Raw genomic sequence first — 4,791 nt, 5'->3', positions numbered from 1 at the left:
TTGGAGATCGTCGTTTGCGTTTCTCATCGAGAGACAGAACATAACCAGCAGTGAGAAGTTATTGTATCTGCAACGGTACATCGGAGGTCAAGCAAGGGAGGCCGTGACCGGCTTCTTTCTGCTGAGAGAAGGTGATGCCTACGAGAGAGCCATGGAAGTGCTGGAAAATCGGTTCGGCAACTCATACGTCGTTTCTCAAGCTTTCCGGACCAAGCTGGATGAATGGACCCCAGTCAAAAGCAAGGATCCCAAGGGACTCAGAAGCCTGGCCGATTTCTTGCAGCAATGTTCCGTTGCTGCCCAGGAAGTTGGTGGACTGAGCATCCTGGATGATGCCCAATACTTACGGAAGATCGTCGGAAAGCTCCCAGACTGGATGAGTCACAGATGGTCTAGAACAGTTGCTCGAACCAAGGTTGAAAAGAAGAGGTATCCTCTGTTCCATGAACTCGTGTCGTTCGTTACCCTCGAAGCAGACATTTCTAACGACCCTGTTTTCGGCTTGACAAGTGCATCGGGGACACCAAGAAAGTTCACAACGAACCTGTCAACCCTGACAGAGGATGTCACCGCATGTCTGCACTGTCAACTTCCGGACCATGACGCTGGGACATGTAAGGAACTCATAGAGAAGCCTCTGGAAGAGATACGAGATTTTCTGTTCAAGAACCGTATCTGTTACGGATGTCTCAAAAGTAAGGATCACCAGAGCCGTCAATGTAAGCAGAAACAGACGTGCAAGAAGTGCAAGAAGGCTCATCCCACTTGTCTTCACGATGACAATTTCAAATATCAAAACAGTATGAGTGAAAACAAAGGGGCGAGTGAACACAAGAACAATTACCGTACCTCTGCTGCTGACGTTCAAGAGCCACTGTCATCGTCGACCCCTACGGTGTCTGCTCTTAAGGCCAGCGAGGAAAACAGCATCGGTTTCACGTCTATGATCGTTCCCGTTCTCGTTTCCAGTGACTCTAACCCCAACGTAGAAGTGCTGACGTACGCACTACTGGACACTATGTCCAACGCCACTTTTGTAGTGCAGTCAGTGGCTGAAGAAGTTAAAGCCAAATCGCAGCCGACTACACTCAGGGTCTCCACACTGACTGAGGACAATGCTGTGGTCTCCGGCAGGAAGTACTCTGGATTGCGTGTCCGCTCTCCTACCTCCAGTGCGTTTGTCAGGCTCCCCTCTGCCATCTCACGACCTTACCTGTCCGTTGACCCCACGCAAATCCCCACCTCAGAGACTGTCAAAGTTTACCCACATCTCCAACACCTGTCTCCAAAACTGCCCCCCTTGTACCCTGATTGCGAAGCAGGCCTCCTCATTGGCTACGACTGCGCTGAAGCCCTCATGCCCCTAAACGTTGTCCAAGGACTGCCATTTGCAGTAGAGACTAAGTTAGGTTGGAGCATCGTCGGCAAGGCACCGCATTCCGTCGCCTTTGATGGCATAGCCTCGTCCATGCGCGTCATCGTCAAGCCAGGATCGAGGGAAGAAGAACGTGTAGCTCACGTCTACAAGATACAGGTGGACGAAGTCTCGTGTACTGACCCATTACATGTTATGGAAAGAGACTTTGCAAGTGACTCAGGATCCATGTTCCAAGACGATGTAAAGTTTGCGAAGATCGTGAAGGAAAACGTGAAAGTCAACAAAGCTAGTCACTTCGAGATGCTCTTACCATTTCGACCAGAGAAACCGTCCCTCCCCGACAACAGAGGTGCCGCAGTCAAACGTCTGATGGGCCTGAAACGCCAGTTCAAGAAAAAGCATGGGTACCGTGATGACTGCGTCAAGTTCATGAAATTAATCTTGTACGGGCTGATCGTGATGTGTTTTGCCTCTAGGGCGATCCACATTGAAACCCTGGATGACATGTCGAGTGATTCTTTCATCAACGCCCTACGCATCGTTGTCTCCATGCGAGGAAACATATCACGCATTTGGTGTGACAAAGGAACGAACTTTGTAGGTGCATGCAATGCGTTCAAACTAGCATGGAAGGAGATGGACTCTGAACGACTGACATCAAAGATGCTGGAAAGCAAATGTGAGTTCAAGTTCAACCCCCCTGCAGCTAGTCACATGGGTGGCGTTTGGGAGCGTCAGATCCGAACGATACGCAGCATCCTGAATGGTCTTCTCAGAAGATCAGGCCAGCGTCTCACTACCTCATCACTTCGTACGTTCCTATACGAGGTGATGGCCATCGTGAACAGTCGACCACTGTCTGTCGAGTCATTGGAATCGGCAGATGGACCACGCCCGTTGACTCCCAACCACGTCCTTACCATGAAGTAAGGTGCCATCCTTCCGCCCCCTGGTGTGTTTGAAGATCCAGACCTGTACGCCAGGAAACGTTGGCGCTGTGTCCAGCGGATGGCAGACGAATTCTGGCTGCTATGGAAGAGCCAGTACCTTTCACTCTTGCAGAAACGTCGTGTCTGGCAACGTCCCCAGGCAAACGTACAGGTGGGAGATGTTGTCGTCTTGCATGACCAGAACTTGTGCAGGTCAGAGTGGTGCATGGCTCGTGTAATCGAGGTGATGCCTGGATCTGATGGACTGGTCAGACGAGTGAAAGTGCATGTTGGAACAAAGGCTCTAGACAATCACGGCCGTCCCACTGGTGATAGTCGCATATTAGAGCGACCTATTCACAAAATGACTGTGTTAGTAGATCGTGAAAATCACAAAGACAAAGCTGTGTAAGCAAACTGAAAGAACATCGAACTTTGGAGTGTTGTTCCAATTTGACAGTTGTTGATTGTTGCGGTTTGTTTTTATACCAGATGATGTAACGGACATTTATGTCGTAACGCGTTTTTTTTTTATGCCGTCGAGTAATGACTAGTGGCATTTAGTTAAAACGAGATGTGTTGAAACACTGAAAATGATTGAACCATAATATTGTTGTGTAAATGTTTTGCAACACAATGATTTTGAGTTGTAAATTTGAAATGTCTAAATCTGCGTTATTCTTCTTTTGATATAAGGAATATGTTTGTACAAAGGTTTTTTGAAGTAAATTATATTAATATAATTTCCGGTGGGAGTGTGCATGCCGATGTGGCATGCATTCACCTACTTTTTGTTGTAATTACGTTTGCTCAAGCCATTGCACGATGTAAAAAGAAGTAAACCGTGTTTTTATTGTGGCACCTTGTTGTGACCCGTTTTGTGGAGCGTTAATATTTTTACGTGAGATTCACGTGCTCCTTGTTCAGTTGTTGTGACCTGGTTTTGGTCGGAGCGTCACAAACTGCGTCGTTTAGTTCTAGAACACCGTGAGATTCACGTGCTCTTTTCCGTGTCTTGATTTTGGGGTGAGCCCTGCGAATCTGCGTTGCAAGTTTTAGAATACGTGTGACTCACGTGTTTTTAGTTTTGTAATGTCAGCTAGTTCCTTGGTCTTCTTTCTGTAAATATACCGTTTTAAGTTTTGAGCATGCACGGAGTGCGTGATCGGTTACTGATTGGTTGTAAAATAGTAGTTTCACCCGATTCTGTCTTAGGAATGTTGTTGGTTGGTCAATACAGTGACCTTTGACTTTTGAATAACTATTCCATGTTAGGTTTTTGTTTCCATAAATACCATTGCTTGACTCCTGTCTCGTCAGTCGATCTGAGGGTTTTAGGAAGTGTTTGGTTTTTGTTCTGTAAACGTATGAAGGTTAACAAGTGAACCAATGGAGTGTTTCTTATGTTTTAACGTCAACGTAATGTTCTTGGAGACAGTTGTTTCTCAAGTGTGAATCGTTTTGTGCCCTTCGTTTGAGAGGCAACACGTTTTGGTACTGCTGGTCAACCCACACAGCGCATAAGGTAATTTTGTTGTTACTTGTTTGTGTTGTGTTTTGGTCGCCATTTTGTAATTACTTTGTGAGTTGTTTATGTATAACGTGAGTTGAAAGTCTGACTTCTTGTAGTGTTTCTTTATTGTGTGTTCAACTGTTCTAGTGTTGTGAACGTACAGCAATGTTTTGTAGACGCTAGAAAGTCGCTAATGTTTATAATGATAACTTGTGTTTTCTGTGGTTAACGAAGTTCGAAGTGAAACGTTTTCTCCGACTTTTTCAGCCTTACGTTAAAAGAATTTAGGTAAAAGAGCTTGCGGTCTGTGGTGATCGTTTTGTAAACGGGCTTATTTCTTGTAACGTTATTGAGGGAAAGTGGATGAGTAAATATCTTGTTTGTGACTTTGATTAACGCAGGAACGTTGTCGTTAGACTTTTTTGGTATGACAGTTTGCTTTGTATTCCTGGCCTGATGAGTCAACATTTTGTATTTTTCTGAAAGTAGCCATTTCGGATTTTAAACGTATGTATGCTAGTTTCTTGAGTATTCTTAGTGCGTATGGTATTGTTGAACGTACGGAACGTAACTCTTTATTGTTGTTGAAGGACTAACCAACGAGTGTTTGGTATTTGTAACTTTCTTGTCTGTTTGTCTTCGCCTGTCTTGTGATTTATTTTTCTTGTTTTTACTTCTCGTGTCTTGTTAATGCATTTAATACCTTTGCCATGTCTAATAATTTGTTTTCTTTTCTCTTTTTCTTTCTGTTTAGTTTTTTACCGCAATACGTAGTACTGTAACTATATATGACTAAGTGCCAAAAGGTGCTCACAGAACAGAAGACGACTTTGTTTTACAATAAAAATGTTTCTAAAAACGTGTGTCTGCTGAAAATTGGTGTGTGTGTGGATGAATGTGCGAAGAGATAGTGGACATAATTTCGTGTGTCTGACTTGAACGGTTTTGAAGTTATCTTTGTTTAAAGTCAA

This window comes from Littorina saxatilis, unplaced genomic scaffold (genome assembly GCF_037325665.1).
Source record: "Littorina saxatilis isolate snail1 unplaced genomic scaffold, US_GU_Lsax_2.0 scaffold_824, whole genome shotgun sequence".
Taxonomy (NCBI): domain Eukaryota; kingdom Metazoa; phylum Mollusca; class Gastropoda; order Littorinimorpha; family Littorinidae; genus Littorina; species Littorina saxatilis.
The sequence above is the reverse complement of the archived record's forward strand: the minus strand, read 5'-3'. Positions refer to the sequence as shown.